The 21,665-nt window shown below is 37.3% G+C and overlaps 1 long non-coding RNA gene across 1 annotated transcript in view; it reads left to right on the top strand.

Annotated features, from left to right (window-relative positions):
- Positions 1–20,213, top strand: part of LOC310725553 — a 33,857-nt gene extending 13,644 nt beyond the window's left edge. The window contains exon 5 of the long non-coding RNA XR_014533416.1: positions 18,356–20,213. This is a non-coding gene — a long non-coding RNA (uncharacterized lncRNA). The remainder of the gene's footprint in view (positions 1–18,355) is intronic.
- Positions 20,214–21,665: the final 1,452 nt, after the last annotated feature.

Consider the following 21,665-nt stretch of genomic DNA (forward strand, 5'->3'; position numbering starts at 1 on the left):
AGTCTCCAGACATTAACCCAATAGAGAAACTTTGGAGGGAGCTCAAACTCCATGTTTCTCAGCGACAGGCCAGAAACCTGACTGATCTAGAGAAGATCTGTGTGGAGGAGTGGGCCAAAATCCCCCCTGCAGTGTGTGCAAACCTGGTGAAAAACTACAGGAAACGTTTGACCTCTGTAATTGCAAACAAAGGCTACTGTACCAAATATTAACATTGACTTTCTCAGGTGTTCAAATACTTATTTGCAGCTGTATCATACAAATAAATATTTAAAAAATCATACATTGTGATTTCTGGATATTTTATTTTTAGATTATGTCTCTCACAGTGGACATGCACCTACGATGACAATTTCAGACCCCTCCATGATTTCTAAGTGGGAGAACTTGCAAAATAGCAGGGTGTTCAAATACTTATTTTCCTCACTGTATATACACACAAACCCGATTCTAAAAAAGTTGGGACATTGTACAAATTGTAAATAAAACGTGAACGTGTGAACGTTTCAAATTTCAATATTTTATTCAGAATACAACATAAATGGCATATCAAATGTTTAAACTGAGAAAATGTATAATTTTAGGGGAAAAATAAGTTGATTTTAAATTTCATGGCATCTACACAGTTTAAAAAAGTTGGGACACGGCCATGTTTAACACTGTGTGGCATCCACTCTTCTTTTTTGTAACAGTCTGCAAATGTCTGGGGGCTGAGGAGACAAGTTGCTTAAGTTTAGGAATAGGAATGTTGTCCCATTCTTGTCTAATACAGGCTTCTAGTTGCTCAACTGTCTTTGGTCTTCTTTGTCGCATATTCCTCTTTATGACGCGCCAAATGTTTTCTATGGGTGAAATATCTGGACTGCAGGCTGGTCATTTCAGCACCCGGATCCTTCTTCTACGCAGCCATGATGTTGTAATTGATGCAGTATGTGGTCTGGAATTGTCATGTTGGAAAATGCAAGGTCTTCCCTGAAAGAGACGACGTCTGGATGGGAGCAAATGTTGTTCTAGAACTTCAACATACCTTTCAGCATTGATGGTTCCTTTCCAGATGTGTAATCTGCCCATGCCACACGTACTCATGCAACCCCATACCATCAGAGATACAGGCTTCTGAACTAAGCGCTGATAACAACTTGGGTTGTCCTTATCCTCTTTAGTAAAGATGACATGGTGTCCCAGTTTTCCAAAAAGAACTTAAAATTTTGATTCGTCTGACCACAGTCCATTGTAAATGAGCCTTGGCCCAGAGAAAACGCCTGCACTTCTAGATCATGTTTAGATATAGCTTCTTTTTTGACCTATAGAGTTTTAGCTGGCATCGGGGAATGGCACGGTGGATTGTGTTCACGGACAATGTTTTCTGGAAGTATTCCTGAGCCCATGTTGTGATTTCCATTACAGCATTATAGCATTCCTGTATGTGATGCAGTGCCGTCTGAGAAAGATTACGGGCATCCAGTATGGTTTTCCGGCCTTGACCCTAACGCACAGAGATTGTTCCAGATTCTCTGAATCTTTGGATGATATTATGCACTGTAGATGATGATAACTTCAAACTCTTTGTAATTTTTCTCTAAGAAACTCCTTACTGATATTGCTCCACTATTTTTCACTGCAGCATTGGGGGAATTGGTGATCCTCTGCCCATCTTGACTTCTGAGAGAAACTGCCACTCTGAGAGGCTCTTTTTATACCCAATCATGTTGACAATTGACCTAATAAGTTGCAAATTGGTCCTCCAGCTGTTCCTTATACGTACATTTAACTTTTCCGCTACCTGTTATTGCTACCTGTCCCAACTTTTTTGGAATGCGTAGCTCTCATGAAATCCAAAATGAGCCAATATTTGGCATGACATTTCAAAATGTCCCACTTTCAACATTTGATATGTTATCCATATTCTATTGTGAATAAAATATAAGTTTATGATATTTGTAAATTATTGCATTCCTTTTTTATTCACAATTTGTACAGTGTCTAAACTTTTTTGGAATCGGGTTTATATATATATATATATATATATATATATATATATATATATATATATATATATATATATATATATATATATATATATATATATATATATATAATTTTTGTCAAAGCCATGTAATCTTTATCCTTGGAAAAGACACTGTCTATTAATGAGAACGCACATGCACGGCAGTGTTAGTCATGTCGGCTCAATTGCTTGCGCGCAGTAGCTCCATGCTATGCGGCGCACTGTTTGAGTGCAAACTGGCTCCGGAGCCTCATCAATCACTGCGACTTGGCCGCGTGCACGGGGCGTGCTAATATTCGTGCTTGCGCTGGCTAATATTTGGTGGCACAAGAAAGCATTCATCCGCTTTCTGCAGCCTTTTTATCAACCTCTGCCACACGATTTATTTACGCCTGTCTCGTCAAACATGCGCCATATTTGTTTTTCACTGTTTTTTTCACGTTTTGCATTTTGATTAGGTTTTTCAAGAAGCCTGCCAGCACGAGGTCAGGGGTTCTTTGTGAATAAGTGGAATTAAATTAAATCACACCGAGCATAAGCAAATGACTCACTAAAAAGATTTGGCTCTTTCGATCATTGAGGTCTCATGACTTTTCACTGCTTATATTGCTTGGTGTAATCCAGTGGCCGGTTGTGCTTTTTACACCTAGGCCTTAAGTGTTGTTCTACCTGAATTAATCCACTTCAAAATATGATCATTATGACGCCACCAATATAAAAACCATCAATATTATAGACAAACACAAATGACAGAGCACTGAATACCGGTATCTCATGCAGCATAAATGAATGGCATTAGTATAGCAAGAAATCCAGTTAATACATATTTATGGAAAAAAATATATTAAAATGTAATTCAGTGATTCTGATGTTTAGGCCAGCAGAGAAGGTCCTGACAGCCTGCCACTGGTGAAATCTTTTTTCTACCTTCAGGTTAACAACAATATATCGACTTTTGAATGGTAATGGCCAATACTAGTTAAGGTTGGATTTGTGCAGACTAAAAAATTTTTTCTTGATTTTTCTCAAATTTCCCAAGATTCTGCTCTATATGCATTTAAAAACAAGCCTTGCCTTTCTTAGTAGCAATGACCTTTCATTGTTCCTCTGTAACAGTTTAGGATTTGATCAGAATCACTGCACACATAAAAACAGAAATTGGAACAGTTTTGATAAACATAATATACTGGTGATATTGTGTATTGCATTAAAATGTCTTGATGAGAAACTATATATCTAAACAGTTAGTCGTCTTTGGCCTGTACTGATGGTTATGTGCAATATGAATGAAATAAAGCTTACTATTTGAGGCGATACATCCCAGAGAGAAAACCACATTTATTGAGATTTGTGCCAGTTATGACAATGACAAATCTGTTATAGGTCAATTTCTAAACAGCTACATTTACATTATTGTGGGTAAAAAAAATGAGACAAAAGCAACCTGTACCTCTGTGGCAAATCAATGTTTAGCCAAATGATGCCTAACTGTATTGTCTGCCATAACATGTCTTAGATACTATATTATCAGGGTTGAGTTATGGCTGTTCTTTGGAAGTCTGATTCGAATGAGTTCATTCCCATAATATCCCAGAGGTATGTAGAAAGAATGAAGTTAGAAGTGTGGGTCATCTATGGGCAATTTATCATTTTCTATCAGTGATCACATCTTAAATCACAGCACATTTCACAAATCACTGCGTTGTGTGACACCATCTTTCTTCACCATAGGTTACTGAACTGCATGATGAAGCTGTTATATGATTCAGGTATGTTGGACCTTGATTCTACATTCCTAATAAACAGGCTTTGTGTCACATAGTAAATCTACAACACTTTAAATAAACAGTCTAAGAGTTTAAGCAGTTCTTGCATCAATTCAGGTTGTGACTGATGACATACAGAAAGATTGATTCCAATACATTTTTCCTACAAAAGGATGAATGACCTAAGGAGAGACAGATATCTGTTTTCTCCTTGCACTCCAAATGTGCTTCCAGAAATTCCCTTTTGTAATAAAGTTTGACATGATAATAGTCAAACAAACCACATAATTACACTTTAGATGCATTAACGGTCTCCTTGACAGAGGCTCCATTTGGAACTACCTTGTCAGATTGTGTCTTTGTACTGTCCCAAGAATGACCTCAATTCATAAAAAGTTACAGAAAGACAATACGTTTTCCAGATTACCCTCATTAAGCTTGACAGGGCATAATGAGCGAAGACAAAGAGGCGTTTGACAGATAAATTTTTATTACAACTGATTGTAACAAATAACAGAAACTCTTGAAATGTGGGACATTTGGATTTGGTTATTCATTTTTTACATTGCCACAGTGATTGTAAGGTATCATGTGTTTTCATTTTATATAGTTTTTATTTATATAGGTTTTTGGTTTATGGTGTCAAATTTTATACTCTTCATCTTTTTTACCCTTTTGGAAAAACCCATAAACGTTAAGGAATTTAAATGTTTTACTGAAATCGTTAGTCGGGATGATGAATAGAGGACCACAGTAATTGATTCAATATCAGGTGGAAGCTAAGAAAATGAATACTGTCTAAATGTAAAACATTTGCATTAACCCAACCATGTTGGCCTCATTTAAACGAATTTTGAACGATGAAGTTGTTGGGGGAAGACTGAACCTTGAGTAATTGAATGCATTCTGACTGAGCTTGTGCCAAAAATAATAGGACCATCAAATTTTGCAGTGACTTTTGGAGAGGTTTTCTCTACAAATCTGTACCGAATGTTGAGAAATGACAAAGAGACTGGCAAAATGTATTATTATGATTGACTGGAATAAGTGGTAGTTGCAGGTGTCTCCAGCCCTGGAGGCTAATGAGTGGATGGCTTTTAAACCACTTTGAGGAACTCTGGATTTGACAGCAGTGGTTGAGTTGGCCATCTTTAGTGACAACTGTGAGAAACACCTGTCAAACCTCCAGCATAGGTTTCACCAGGTTCGGGCAAGTGAAATAAGATCCTAGTGCTGACCACAAAAAAGTAGAAAGGACTGTCTTTGAATAATATTTTTATCTGTTGTAGCAAGCTCATACAAAAATTTCACAAGAGCCATGGCACTAACTGTCTTCACCAAAATCCTGCAGCAGGTACTGTTAAACTGACAGAAAAATCTAAACAAAGCTTATTCGGGCGTAAGTGTGGACATAGTTTTGCTGAGCCAAGATTTCACCAAGATGTTTGTCCTGCAGACAGATGTCTCAGGTGCCGCAGGCCAATTGCTTTGATAAGCTGAGAGTTCAGTCCCCAGAGGCTAGTGATTCAACTGTGAAGAAACAATGTGTAGCTGTAGAATGGTTTATTTGACTCTTTCAGGTGCTAATTTTTAGGCATTTTCAGCTAAAGAGCTCTTTGGTTTGTCTGGGTAAAATAAGGGAGTCAAATGCAAGAATTTGACTCCCTTGCACTTGTCCCTTGCCATTGCACTTGTCTTTTCAACCTTTATACAGTTAAGTTTTGTATTGCTTATTCTTTAAATTAGAGCCATTAAAAATGTATCTTTAGACTCTTTTCATCCAATAGTCATGATGGTAATAATGATTTTATAATGTGCATTATTTCACATTAAATTTGCAAGTATTCATTTACATTTGACATTGGGTCTGGCATGGAGGAGTTGGTGTTGACTAAAATGCCAAGCTAATTCATGAGTTGCTCAGGAGCTCCTAGTTTCACAATTCCATCTGACTGTATAAAACTGTAGAAAGGACATTAGTCATTATCACACATGAAATTCTCACTCTTTGGTGTTTTAATGATTTATAATCACACTCTTGTCAGCCAAATTAAGTTGGGTTTTCCTTTCCTGGGAGTCTGGTTTCTCTCAAAGTTTCTTCCTCATACCATCTAAGGAAGTTTTTCCTTGCCACAGTCACTGCAGAAATGCTCATTGGGGATAAATACACATTAATTGAAATCTAAGTGAATTTAGTTTTTACATTCTTTAAAGCTGCTTTGAGCCAAATTCTATTGTGAAAAGCGCTATAGAAATTTAATTTAATTAAATTGAAATGAATTAAATATAAGACTTGCAATCCAGGTCATTATTAGTAGAACTTTAGGAGAACTCTTTTACACAATCAAATTCACTTCCTGAAATTCAACCTGAGTTCTTCCATGAGATAAAGATGTTGACCAGCAATCTGTCAGCTTTAGGCTTACAGCTTTAAAATGGTATTTTACTACTTTAAAGTGTGTATGGTGATGTGAACGTTGAACTGGAATCCCATTCAGGGTGTTTTCCCAACCTTAAATTCAGTGTTCTTAGGACAGACTCTGGATCCTCCATGACCATTATCAGGATAAAGATGAAGATGATTACATTCTGGACTAGTCATCATTTCTTTGATGAAGAGTTTAGTTCATGGCATAAATATGCACGATTTCTACTGTTTCTTACTGTGTTATAATGTCCTCAAAAAATCCCATTGTACTTACAAGTACATATTAATCAAATGTCTATACCATCGTTCATGAAAAAGACTTTTGGCACCTGTGCCACAGTTTGGTATCCCTGAGAGACACTACCTGAGATCACAGAGAGTTTATACAGTCCAAATTCCCATGTCTTATCACACACCCATGCGGGTCTGATAGCACAAAATCAACACAGAGCCATGAATGAAATCTCCGTAGGGCTAGACCTCACAAGAATTTGCTCTATTTCTTCCAATGCGTAGGAGAATTGAGAACATAGGGGAGATTCTATCAGGACTCGATCCCTTTCACACTAGCTACTCTGTTCATTTTGTGGAACACTACAGCTTGTCTTCATGCATTCATGACTGCATGACCCTTTTCTTTTCAGTTGTTGTAAATAATATTGCATCAAGCTGTCAGGGACTATACATTCTATGATAAAGTGGTACTTAGAATACCAAATGGAGATATTTCATACAAGGTTATTAATAGGACATAAAAGCTAAAAGATGTGTGTCATCTCTTAAAAGAGGCTGTACATAAACCAGGGCTATAGAGACGGAAATGCTGATGTCTTTTTTTTCCTTTCCGAGCTGCACGTTAGCCAGATGATCTGTCTGCTTTCATTGGCTCAAGAACAAAAGTCATCAGTCCCAACAATGGTGATATTGTGAGTGAAAATATGTTTTGCAAACTTACAGACAGTAAATTATGACTCAATTAGTCTGCAGTGAACTGTGTTCTGTGGTTAATGAGATCAGTCACACTCCACAACCCATAAATCCGTGCTTTGATTAGCACATCTGCTATAATGAAAGAGGCTTTTATTCAAAGAACTGTACCAGCAGTTGTTATTCTGTATTGCTGAATGGTTCTTGCTTATGCATACATATTTAAGAGAGACTTTTAGCACATCATTGCTGATATAATTATTGGCATAAACCAATGTGTAGGAATCGCTAAACTTAAATTGAGTGCTCATATCTTTGCTTATGCTTGTTCATATCTTTACTTACATCTTCATTCATATTTAAAAGGTTTTTTGAATAGTTGGATACAATTGGAAATAAAAACAAACAAAAATCAAAGTTTAAACCCACATTACCTGTTTATATTAAGAAATACAATCAGGGTAAAAACGTTGCGCACAACTTTTAATGAAACTGTTATGTGCTAGTAAAATATTCGGCTTGGTTGGATTTGACCACAGTTTAGAGGGTGTTTAGGAGCTGTGTGTACAGCACTTTACTGCTGTAGCAAGGCCTCTGTCATACATTGAAATGCTATAAAAAAAAAATGGGCTGAACCAATCACTGCCACTCCCCCTCATCATCATTTCTTTCTCACTAACATTTTCCTCTTTCCTTAGATTTTTTCCATCTCATTCTGTTTAGTTCTTGGCCGCACATTAAGTGGGTACTCAGCACCTAATCATGTCCAGCCACACATCCTTGTGTTCAACCACTCAATTAAATTCTCCTCTTGGGCCAAATGACTCAATAAATAATGCCATGCCCCTGCCTCATCATCAATCATGGGCAAGTCCAGACCCTTTTTACGGAGGCCCTATACCTCTATACTTCCTCTTGTCCCCCTCGAAATATTAAGTCACTCTTTCCTAAATCAATTACATTTTTCTAAACATAAGAAAAGTGGTGATGCAGCAATCAACAATCTGCAAACTGTCCCCTGGCTCCTCCAATTCATTTTATGATGACTTGGTTTGACCCAAACACAACAATCTAGTACTGTGTAGCTTTTCTTGATGTTTTAGTAAGACTTAGGAGGGTTACCAGGTTTGGGCAAGTTGAGACGAGTTGCTAAGTAGTCAGCGGTTGCAACAAAAATTCCTGTAGTCACCAGAAAGCTCTTATTGCAGATAAATGCGATCAAATTTACCATTTTATGAAAACCAATCCTGGTGTTGAATATCTCTTGACCTAACGCCAGAGGTTTGCACATTCGAGAAAAATGTCCAGCCATGAACTTGATGTCTGAAATTCCATGTGTTGAAAGAGATAAATATATACATATACAGTATGTTAGGGGTGTTACGGTATTCGAACCAAGATTTTTGCGGTACAGGGCTTTCGGTTTGGTACACACACATACCAATCCAAAATAATGCAATCCTTTCCACGTGTGAAACATAGTTCAAATCTGAGTTCCCACAGGAACATATTAATAAGATTTGTTTTGCGCATGCAAAAAAACGCTAAAGAATACATAGTGGCTAGTATAATTCACACATGTTAAAAACAATAAACTGCGTAAATAAAAAAACAACAAGAAATGTAGAATTCTGAAACGTGATTTAAACGGCTTGCATTTGACCTTTCCACGTTTTAAACTTTAACCACTTTCAGTGAGGTTTTAGTGCATTTTCACTTTGATCATGTATTAACCATAATGCAATTCGAAATACCTGGTGATACCTGAACTCGGTGGGATTACCTCCCTCAGTGGAACCAATGGGAATTCAAACTACGCAGCAGTGCTTCCTCTCTTTAGTCTCCTTATTTCCATTACTTCAATAATGCCAGTGCCATCTTGTGTGCTGACCAATAATCAGCCAAGCCATCACACAGTAAGACTACATAGTCAGGTAAATAGTGAATGAGGACTCCGAGCTCTTGCTATTTTGCTTAGGCACAATTGTAAATGTGTCACTAATTTTTCACAGGAATAAAGAATATGCAGCAGCAACCAACAAATTAGCACCAAAATCACTAAACACATTCCAGATGTTTCCTTATTAACACATTTAAACTGTTCTATACTGTTCAAGGGTGGACTTTTTTCTCTTGCAGCTCTTTCTGCCAGCATTGAGAGTTAAACACACAAAAAAACAACAACAAACTAACAAAAAAAAAAAAGGATGGTCAAAGGGACCAGACAACCTTCAAGCATAAACACAGTCTCATAAAGTTATTTTGTGAGTATGACATCTGTTGTTGTTGGTGTGTGTATGTATCAAGGCAGTGAAATGAGGTAGAATGACTCTTGGGTGGTTCTGCTCAGTCTCCAGCTGTGTTTCTGCTGTCAGCGCGATGTAAATCTGCATCACTAATCTGCACTCATCCATACAGGAGGATAAATGGAGGATTTAACACATGTTAAGCACCAATTAAGATACATTTGCATTCAGCTGTTAGACTTAACTGGTTTTATTTTAGTAATATATTGATGGTTATTTTGTTGGTGACATTTTTATTCAGTACAGGCTTTAACAAGTGCTTTAAAAGAAACCGTCATTTGAAACTATAGAACAAATTGCATAATGCAACACATTAAGATGTCAGTCAGGTGTTGGGCCTCTGGATCAATTTGAATACACCTTGGTATTAATTCTGTAAGTCTCTGGAACTTTATTTGAGTGATGAACAAGCTTCTTCCAAAAGATTATAATTATTCTAAGATTATAATTATTCCCACTGCATTGGGTTAAGTTTCTCATCACAGTGATGAAATGGCTTGAACATTTGAGCTCTTAAAGGTTTGAACTCATGGTTCACATCTCCACAATGGTGGACAAAGTACACAAACCATGTATTTGAGTTAAAGTAGAGATACTCTAGGTAAAATATTAAAGTGCTTCCTTTAAACTTTCACTTTAGTAAAAGTACAAAACTATTGGCCTTCAAATGTTCTTAATTATATGAAGTATTATGATTTATTAGATTTTTATAATGTTCCTAATATAATTTTTGTCACAAGACTTTTGCTTAATCAACTCAGTTTATGTGAAATGACTATTACCATGACTGACTATTAATAGAATATTAATGTCAAACACTGATTGATATCTATTCAAATGATCATGAGCCCAAAAATCATGCAAATAAGGCCATGGGTGTCATTTATTACCCCCAGTTTTATTTGATTAATCTCAAAATGTTCTGCTTGCTGTTGAACTGATGCTGAACTGTGCATTTGTGCAAAGTAGATACCACCAAGTGGCATTTAAAACAAGTTCCAAACAAAGCGCAAGCTCTCCTGATTGGTGGCTTGCTTCGTGTTTGACCATTTGCATTTTTATCCACTCATAAATAAGAAGGATAACTGATTTTGCAAAATCTTGTAAAAAGTAAGATTTTTGACTTTGAAATGTAGTGAGGTAAAAGTAAAAGTCTCCCCAAATGGAAATACTTCAGTAAAGTACAGATGTGCTGAAAAGCTTTTTAAATACAGTAATGAGTTAAATATTCTCTGTTACTGTCCACCAGTGCATCTCCAGGGATGTTGTGACTTTGAAATAAGATAATGCAGAGTAGACTAGTTGGACAGGTGAAGCAACTTCACCCCTGACCTTGCACACAACACCTGTAGCAGAGATATGGATTAGTGTTGCGCTGAACAAAGAAGGAAAGAACAGCAAAGTCCAAAACATTTTCTGGTGTCCTGCTTGATGATTATTATGCCTCACCATGCTATGGTGAAGGTTCTTTTATGTTTTATTAGTGTGTGGGATGAAGACGGTGGCTTTTCAAATAGATCATTTCTCTTTTTTTGATGAATAAACATCAGAGATTTGCATGACATTCGTATTGATGTACAAAGCTTAGTTTGGTTTCTGCCATGGACCACTGACTGCCCTATATCATCTTAGAAAAGTGTGTGTGTGTGTGTGTGTGTGTGTGTGTGTGTGTGTGTGTGTGTGTGTGTGTGTGTGTTATTTGATCACATGCATGCAGGTGCTTCTGCCCCCAAACTAGGAAACTTCAGGGTCTTTAGCAAAAACATAATAAAAACATCCACACCTGGAGGCCTGGAGCATCCTGGAGAGAAGTGAGAGGAAAATGTCTTAGCTCCAACTCCAAACCAAAACCACAAAGCCAAGAAAAAGGGCTTTAAATCCCAGAGCACCTTCATGTGTTGGTTTACATTTTTAGATGACAGGGGCTTTTGATCTGTCTGTCACAGTCTGCTGTGCCACACAATCACAACTAAACATAACAGTGGAAATCAAGATTGCTCTGTCCTGCACATAACAACGTACTGTCTGTGGTTTCTTTTGCTTGCTTGTTTAGCTTTCACTGTGAAGATTCGCTTTCACTTGCCAGTAAAATTTCACCTTGCAGGCTTGCTTTTACCATGAAGATTAGCTTTCATTCCGGGGATTAGCTTGTACTTGTTAGTTAACTTACTAAATAAATGATTTGTCTACATGTTAGTTTCAGTTGAACTAGCTAAATCAGCTGAACTAGCTTTGATCATTTTTACTTGTTTGCTTAGCTTTCACTTTAAACAGGTTGTATTTTGCTCACTAGTAGATTAACCTTCTTTCGCAGGATTGTCTTTCGCTTGCTAGGTTAAGGTTCATGCTCTGGATTAGCTTTCACTTGCTTGATTAGCTTTTACTTCCTAGGTTAGCAAAGCATGTCTGTAACCCTGTAAAAAAAACCTTTTTGGTGGCTTCATGGTTAACGGGAAAATTCAAACCTAAAAACCCTACAAAAAAGTGTGTAGGAATATTTAAAGAGAACAAATTTGTAGGCGAAAAAGTAATGCTTATACCCAGGCAACACTGCATGCAGGAGCGCATATGGCTGCGATCAGAGTGTAAATTGTCACTTTACCAGATGTTTAGAATCAGTCATGAGCAGTGTGGGATTCTTTGATTATTTTGATACGAGGTTGGTTGTTTCCAGCACTGTGAAAAGGTGTGTGACAAAAATATTAATATTAAATAACTAATAAATTCTTAAATCTAAACAAATGTTATTATTTTATTATTATTGTTAGTTGTAGTAGCAGAAGGAGGAATACAAATGTCAAAAAGCCAGATCACAAATAACTTTCAATTAACTAGCAAACTAAAGAAAATGCAGAAGAAACTGCTTATTTTGTCGGGGAAAAAAAGGGACAGTATGATTTTGAAATATAATTATGAAATATATCCATAAAATTGATGTTTTAAATGTTAAAACGTGTTTTTCTTTTCTTAATGTAAATACCATAATAAATGTAATACAGCCATAGAGTTGCTTGAGAGAACATTTACTTTATTTGTACTTTTGGGAAAAAGGTACTACTACTACAGTAGCTTTTTGTTCGACCATAGAGACTCATGTCTATTTTCCACCCATCTCTCTCCCTCTCGCTCCCTCACTCTCTGTTAAACCCTTTCTCTTATAGCAGATGGCTCCAAGTCAAGCTCACATAGACTCCGCCAGTGTGGTCAGAGTGGGAACATTCAGCCATCAAAAACGGATTAACGTTAATTAGGTGACTCTTTTACGATGGCAACGGGTGGAATTTGACTTGGACCGACGTTTCACGCACTCCTAAGGAGCCACGGCTCTCTAAGCTAATAAATGTGAGCTCTCATTGGGTCAAAAGACCTTGGATTGAAACAGTCCAAGCTGAATACAGCGCTTTCGAGTCTGGCTAGGAGACCGTGATGCTGTATGGGCTTTGACGTTTTTACACTCGCCCTTAAAACTCAGTCTGTCAAGGCTAAATAGAGCCTTTCAGACTGACTGCTGAACCTAATTCTCTTTTTTTCCTCCTCAATCATGAACACTGCACATCGAAATGCTTTGAAAAATACACCAGCGCCTCGTGAAACGGCTGAGTGTATAAAGAAGACAAACACATAAATAAGGAGATAAGCGTCACTGTTCTGTGTTATTTATAAGCAGTCTAACAGGAGTCAAATCCTAATGAAAAGCAATGTGCAGCCCTTTTTTTAAGAGAACGGTACACCAAAGAGAAAATCTTGTAATCAGTTACAGTCTTTTAATTATCTATTGAAGCTGTTCTTTTTGTTTAAAGAATACAATTGAATATTTATTGAAAGGTAAATGTTTTTTCACTATTTATTTAGAAAGTCTCGATCGTCAGTGCTATGGAGCATGCAGTATGTCTTTCTCCATCGGGAAATCTTCACGACAGAGGAGCTTGTGATTCCCGGTTTCCTCTGAAAAAACCACAAAATGCATTTTTGTTCATATTGACTTCAGGCAAAAGGTCAGCAAGTGTTTAAAGTAGAATAAGAGGAATAACACACTAAACGTAGAGTATTTCTTATTTGCATTATTGTGTAATTGTTATAGATTATTGGTATGTTTGCTTTCATAGTTTTTGAACCTACTTGTAATACTTTTGTGTAAAAAGAGCTGTTATGAATATACAGTACAGTATAAAAAGTGCTTTAAAAAAAAAGTGCTAAGTTTTTTTTTTATCAATTAACAAAATGGAAAGTAAACAAATATGAGAAATCAAATTAATAGTTTGTGTGACTACCATTTGGTTTTCAATTCTTACACTTTGTACATTTGCACAAAGTCAGGGATTTTGTAGGATCAGAGTCAGGGTTATGATTAAACAATTCTACCAAGCAGTTGCTAATGATCATCAATTTCATATGTAGCTTGAAAATTGTTAACGGAAACAGAAACAGCTGTGAAGGTGGAGGCTTAAGACTGGGTGAGGAATAAGTAAACTCTACTACCAACCTGAGATTGTCGAAAACAGTTTCATGTCACAGGACAAACCCCGTGGCAAGACTGAGCACAGCAACAAATCACAAGGTAGTTAAATTGCATCAGCAAGGTCTCTCCCAGGCAAAGGTTTCAAAGCAGACTTGGTGTTCAAGATGTGCTGCTCAAGCTATCCTCCGTCTTAGGAAGATGTTCAGTGTCATCAACAAAGAATTGGCAGAAACCAGTGAGACCAGGTACACCCATGTACTGTAAGTCTGGCCAGAAGTGGTCTTCATGGAAAAACTGCAGCTAAAAGGCCATATTTCTGACATGTAAACAAGGTTAATCAACTCAACTATACATAGAAAACATAAGAACTGGGCTGCAGAAAAAAGGCAGCAAGTCCTCTAGACTGATGAGTCAAAATCTGTTCTTTGCCAAGAAAATATCTGCAAATGAACTTTGAGATTTGGTCGGGATTAACAGTGTCCTCAGTGCTGAGAAATACAGTCAGATACTTATCCATCCTGCAGAACCATTAGGGAGGAGTCTGATTGGCCACAATTTAACTTTGTGGCAGGAGAATGACCCCAAACATACAGTCAGTGTCATTAAGAACTATCTTCAGTGAAGAGAACAACAAGAAGTTCAGGAAGTAATAGTTTGAGCCCCTGCAATTGGGTCATGATCTCAACATAATCGAATCTGTATGCGATTACATTAAGAGACAGAAGGATTTGAGGCAGCCTACATCTAAAAAAAGATCTGTGGTTAGTTCTCCAAGAGGTTTAAAACAACCAACCTGCAAGAATAATTGATGCTGTTTTTCAGACAATGGTCACACCAAATATTGATTTGATTTGTTTTTCTCTTCTATTCATTTACTTTCCATTGTGTTCAAAAAATTAAAATACTAGTAACACTCTTATTTTTAAAAGCATTCTTACTTTACAGCATTTTTCACACCTGTAAAATTTTTGAGCTGTACTCTATTAAATATTTATATGCATATAAAAATAATCATTGGGATTGAGTATTCTGTTCTTCTAATTATATTTTCTATAAAACTTACCAAGAGCATTTTTTACTTTAGGATTGAGCGCTATTTGTTTTTAATTTTGCAAATGTAAAATGTAATAATAATAATAATACTTATTATTATTATCATTGTATAAATGTTATTCTTTTTATTCTTTTTATTCTTTTTGTGTTTGTTTGGGTACCATATAAATATTCTGAAAAACGGATGTTTGTTTTTTGTTTTTTCAGGTCTGAGAGCAGGGGCTATATTGGTAGTTGATTTTCTTTTTCCTGAGGACAGCCGACAGGGGGAGCCCGAGCGTGAGACAAGAGAAAAATATCTTTTTCAATTTTCAGGTATGGAAATGATGCTTAAAATGTAGAAATGTGTGACAAACCATGTTGTATTTTAGTTTTCAATGTCTGCAGTTAAAATAAGTGGAATTTTAAAGCGGTTAGTTATCCGCAGAGCCACAGTGTTAGCATGAATGTGTATGCATGCGAATATTGTATATATGTGTATCTGTATCGATGTGTTGCTTCTGAAAATGACACATTTTCCTTAAAATAAATTCAAATAAAAGAACCTGTGGAAAATACAAAGCATTAAAAAAAATTAGTTACTTAATTTTTTCCATGCACTTCCTGGACGTATTAAATTGATGGTCTCCTGGTATTGACTGTATTTAAAATGCTTTACTCCTTCACTGAGCTCTGTGGCTTATTGTTATAATTGAATGTATTTCTATTTAACCAAAAGCTGTATATTACAATATTTATTTATTTATTTTTTTTTTTTTGCAGAATTTTTTCAGGTCTAGGCACAATAAATAAATATTACAGTAAGAATGCTGTCACACTTACATAATATAATGATTAAATATTAACCCCAAAATAACCAAATCACAGTTGCAATAAATTGTTTAATTAAACATTTTCCATAGAGTGTACAACCTGTTAACATTATTTCACAGCTCTTACCTTCAAAGCTATTTTATTTGCAATATTTATGGTTTATGGGGCATCAAGGATCTTGCACAACTGAAAAAAAAAAAAAAAAAACACAAAGGAAAACAACTAATCATATCTGCACCACTTTCATAACATGTTCAGACAAGCCATCTGTTCATCATTCTGCTTTAGGCATTAAAAACCTGCCTCCATTTTTCCTCTGTTTATATCACTGTCAAACATTCACACACATCCACACATGCAGACCGATGTAGACATCTCACCAATGCATCAGTCAGGCTATGGCTTTTGTCTCATGTGGTTTAAAGTGTGTGTGTGTGTGTGTGTGTGTGTGTGTGTGTGTGTGTGTGTGTGTGTGTGTGTGTGTGTGTGGAGGGGGGGGGGTTGTAAAAATTGTGCTGTTTTTTTGAACCTATGAACTTTTAAATTGAACAAAGTTGCAGTGAGTAGGTTTAAAAAAAAAGATGCTAAGTGTATTGTGTTTAGTACTTTATTTACTACATTTACAGTTTACCAGACAGTTTCCCAGTTTACATAGCTGATAAAATGACACAGGTAATCAGAAAAGCTCGACCGTTGGAGGGCAAAAAAATCAAGGTGAACCAAATCTCCCATCTGATCTGCAATCGGACAAAAAAAAACGAAAACATCTTTGTCGAGGAGGTGACCTGGCCACACATGGCTAATGGAAAATAGGAAGTGAGTTTATTTTGTGTAACAATATCGTGTAAAAAGTATTCACTTTGTTGTGCAGCTCGGACGAATACAAAGCTGAGAAGCTGATAGGCTCCTTTTGTTGGTTGATAGTTTTTTTTTTTTGAACCAGAGTAAAATCAAATAGCAGTGTTGTTCTTCTTATATAATTATTATATTATATAATTATACAGTGTGTATATGTATGTGTTTGTACTAATCCTTCTTCAGCAAGTTCTTGACCCTGGTCAAGGCAGATTCTGAGTCTTTCCCGATATACTGGGAGCAGAACGGGAACACACCCTGGATGAGATCAGTTCATAGCAGGACTCCATGAACACACGTTCACCACTAGAGGCGATGTAGAGTAGCTGATCCACCTACTGTCCCCATACTGACAGTTAATTGAGCCAAGATTCTACTATACCTCTACTTCAGAGGGCTTCTTTAAACATATTTTTCATTCATATCCATTTTGTGTGTGGCTTTTTTAATTAATAGCTATTGTCACTTAGAAGCGTGAGACAAATCTGGATGTAGATTTACTCTGATAATAATAAACCAGAGGCGTGTTTGGGGTTGAAACAGTACCTCTGCATTGCTTACGACCACATTACACCATTGAGTTTCAATAACAGCATGTCCTCAAATGTTTTATACTTTACTAAGCTACACTGAATCCAGAATATAGAGAGCATCCTACATGATCAGTCGTGTTTTTTTTTTTTTAAGGAACACCATGCTTGATATTGAAATGCAGCCTAACAGCACTGACTCAACAACTGGATTTTGAAAAATGCTGCAGTATGTAGGGAACACTGGGTCGAGCTTTGTTTTCAGATAAAGACAGGAGAGAGGTGGTCTTTGATCTGTGAAATCTCATATCTTTGGGCTTGTGTTGCCAAAAGATGCTCTGAAGCACAATCAGACAATCTGCATGGGAATTCCCTTCTGATAAAGTGCACATGAAACCATGCAAAAAAACCACCCTTCTCATTCATAGGTTTATTTCCATTCTTATGCACACTTATTCTTTCTTCTAGAGACCTTCAAGCACATTCTGCTGAGGAATAATTCCTTTTGAAAGTAACTGTATAGCTTATCAGATCCCGGTAGCTTTTACGCACTGGCTGTGAGTGAACGCCTACACGCAACAATCTTTTTTTTTTTCATTATACAACAAAGATCCTCTTCTCATTCACCGCTGGATGCCATCCTAATGACAACTGCTCCTGTTTACCTTTTGTGCATCCATCCCACATATCCTGTTTTTTCATTATTTTTTTTAACCTCTCATCATTGTCCTGGGTGTATTTACCAACACGGGTATGACCTTATCACTTTGAATTCGTATTTCCGATCACACAAAGTTTCCAAGCTTAGAAAAGAAGGATGACACAGAAGCATGCATTTTCTTTGAGCTCTTTGTTTGGCATTATGGTTGTTTTCTTGTTTTCGGAAGCAGGGCCGGAACCAGGCGAAATGTGACTGATAAAGGTCAGTCTTTAAGATTAAAAGTGAAACACGCATCTGTTTAGTGATAGGAAAGGAGAAGAAGAATAAAATGTGTTTTCTTTTTTAATGCATTTTGTATTTATCTCCCTTCACGTGTGTGTGTGTGTGTGTGTGTGTGTGTGTGTGTGTGTGTGTGTGTGTGTGTGTGTGTGTGTGATGTCTGTGTATCCAATTCTGAGGGTATGTTTGTATGTGTGTGTGGCTATGTGCACGTCTCCTCCACACCTAAACAGACCTCACACGGTTCATTTGTGTCGGTTCTCTCTTCAGATTGGACATTCGATTGGATCGAGGGATATGATGTCACCACGTGGAAGTACTTTGATGGGCATGAGGGTACCGGGGCAGCCAAGCAGGACAATGAGGCATTATAGACACCACGCCATTGATTTCTATCAGCACAGGGACACCCGGGATAGTACATCGCTCTCTGATGAAAGCACCCTGCACCCTTAGCACCACCTGATTAGAACACTTCCACCACAGAACAGCATAAACATCCAGGAATGGACCTGACTGCTAAATTGTTTATTTTCCATGGTAATGCTGGTAATAAACATATCAAATATGTTAATGCACTTTTAGCACAAGGTTCTATTATGATGTTAGCATGCAATATTAACTTTTTCAATTTTTACCTGTTCATCTGATGCAAAGTCTATTTGCAATTCTGGAGCGAGACTGCCATCTGCTGGATGGATTCGATCACAATCATCTTTTAATGATGAACATCTGCCTGGAGCTTCTTTTAGCTGAAAACAATTGAATTCTGATGAGGATGGCGTTACGTTCACAGCCTAGATTTGAGATGTGTCAAGGTTATTTCTATAGCACTTTTCACAATGGACGTTGTTCTAAAAGCAGCTTTAGAGAATTTAAGAATTAAGGTGAACGATGTGTATTTATCTCTGATGAGCAGCCTGGGGCAACTGTGGCAAGGAAAAACTCCACAAGATGTCATGAGGAAGAAACCTTGACGGGAATCCAGATTCAAAAGGGGAACCCATCCTCATTTGGGAGTTATCAAGAGTGTGATTATAGTCTTAAAAACAATACAAAACACTGGAGAGTGAGAACTAACATGAGCACTGGAATGTAAGATTATGAGTAATGTCCTTTCTAAAGTCTTATACAGTCAGTTGACGTTATGGAACCAGGAGCTACTGAGCAACTCATAAAATACCTAAACATTTGAGCTCATCACAGATCCAACACCAGCTTCTCCATGCCAGAGCCTTTAAACACTCAAAGAGGTCCAATGTCCAAACTCCACATGATGTGGGATCCAAATGGCGCTGGTACGTCTCTAAAGGGTTCGGGATATTTGCGGGGTCAGCAACTACTTCTTTAAAGGTCCACAATCTTCGTTAGGTGGGACGTGACTGGCGCAACCTCAGGATGCCTCGGGATGGGTAGAGAAAGAGAAGCAGTGGAGAGGAATTAGCGTAGCTGCTGTTCATAATATTAACAAGCACAAGTCGATAATGTGCATGTGATCAGATGTACTGGAGCACAAGGTTATGATATGTGATGTGTGTTATGTGTAGGACTCGCTAAAAAGATACGTCTTTAATCTGCTTTTAAACTGGGAGAATGTGTCTGAGCCCCGAACACTGTCAGGAAGACTATTCCAAAGTGTAGGAGCTAAATGTGAGAATGTTCTACCACCTTTAGTGGACTTTGCTATTCTAGGAACTACTAGAAGTCCGGAGTTTTGAGATCTTAAGGAGTGTGATGGATTGTAGCGTGTTAGAAGTCTGGAAAGATAATTGGGAGCTGAACCATTTAGTGTTTTGTAAGTAAGTAGCAGTAGTTTGTAGTCGTACATTTGAAACGTAACAGGTAGCCAGTGTAGGGATGAGAAGATTGGGGTTATATGATCATATTTTCTCGACCTTGTGAGAACTCTGGCTGCTGCATTCTGGAAAAACTGTAGCTTGTTTATTAATAATGCAGGACAACCACCTAGTAATGCATTACAATAGTCCAGTCTGGAGGTCATAAATGCATGGACGAGCTTCTCTGCATCAGATATAGGCAACATGTTTCCTAGCTTAGCAATTTTTCTATCTCTCGTTTTCAGGTGTTCAGCTCTAGCAGCATTTAGCCCCTGTCTGTAGCTGAGCATACTGTCTTTATAAGCAATTCTAAACACCTCTATTTTAGTTTTTCTCCATTTCTTTCCAGATTACGGCCTGCTCTCTTGAGGGCATGAGTATGACTATTATACCATACCACCGTGCCGGTGTTTTTTTTTTACCAAACTTTTTTAGCCGGAAGGGGGCAACGGTGTTTAATCTGCTAGTGAGGATAGTGTTTATGTTGTTAGAAATGTTGTCAAGATCATTAGCATTTAGGGGTTTGGTGAGACATTGAGTGACCAGGCAGATTATTTATAAATCTGTTTTTAGTGGTCGGAACAATAGTCCTACCAAGACACTGTTTCTATAAAGTGGACTGTGTGTGTACTTGTAACTATTTGGCTTGTTGTACAAATGTTATCATAGTTGTAAATTGCATGATGTTTTACCAGTCAGATGGTATGCAGCATTCTAGAGATGTTGTCTGAAAGCACTGCTGCTCCAACTCTGCTGGGGTGCAGGCCATCAGGACGGAAAAACCTCGAACGCTCCCAGAAAAGATTCCGATTATCAACAAAAAGTAGTTTGTGCCCTCGACTTTAATGACTGTAGCCATTCATTTAGTGCACAAAGTCTACTAAACTTCTCAATTCCTCGCTGGTGAGTGGGGAAAGGTCCTGACCCTATAATCCTTGTTGTGGGTGATGTGATGTGCTGCGTACCATCTCCACCAGGATCCTGAAATCCCTCTTCAAGATCTCAGTTCACCTCAGCCTGGTGTCGTTCGTTCTGGCATGAATGACAACAGCTCCAAAGTTCTCATTCAGGATCGTGGGTACCTGCGCAGCGACATAGGGAAAACGATCACCATGAAAACAGAATCACGGTATCGGGGTCCCTCTCGCGGAGAGGTTCGAATCGGTTCTGAGTCGAGATCTCGAAGGCTGGTGGTGGTGGAGGGAAAGTTGCCCTCGGCCGGAGCTAATGTGTCTGTGGATGGTGCCCAAAAGATTATTATTATAAGATCTTCTTACTTGAACATTCTGATAATGCACTTGCTAAAATCCAATTCTCAAATTTTCTTAATTATTGATTGTTAAAACATACCAGTGATGTTTCTAACTGATTTGAATTACTTTTTGATGTTGTAGCCTACAAATGTAGATAAATATTCTCACTAATCCGTGTGACCCAGAAGATGAGATATTATATATGTATATACATTTATTATATTTCACATTACATACATACACATATACTGTAGCTGTGTATATAGTTGTATAAAATGTAAAAAAATGTTAATTAATTATGTATCATTTTACTTTTCCTTATCTTACTAAATATTTATCTTATTTCATCTACTGTCTAAATAACATTTTTTTAAAAAATACTGTTTTAGCATTTATACTTCTTAAGAAGGTGCCAAAAAGCCAAAGCCAGGAATCAAACCGGCAGAAATAGGGCGCAATCACTTTATCAGTGAACCATAAGATCTGACA

This window comes from Silurus aristotelis (genome assembly GCF_946808225.1).
Source record: "Silurus aristotelis genome assembly, chromosome: 4".
NCBI lineage: Eukaryota > Metazoa > Chordata > Actinopteri > Siluriformes > Siluridae > Silurus > Silurus aristotelis.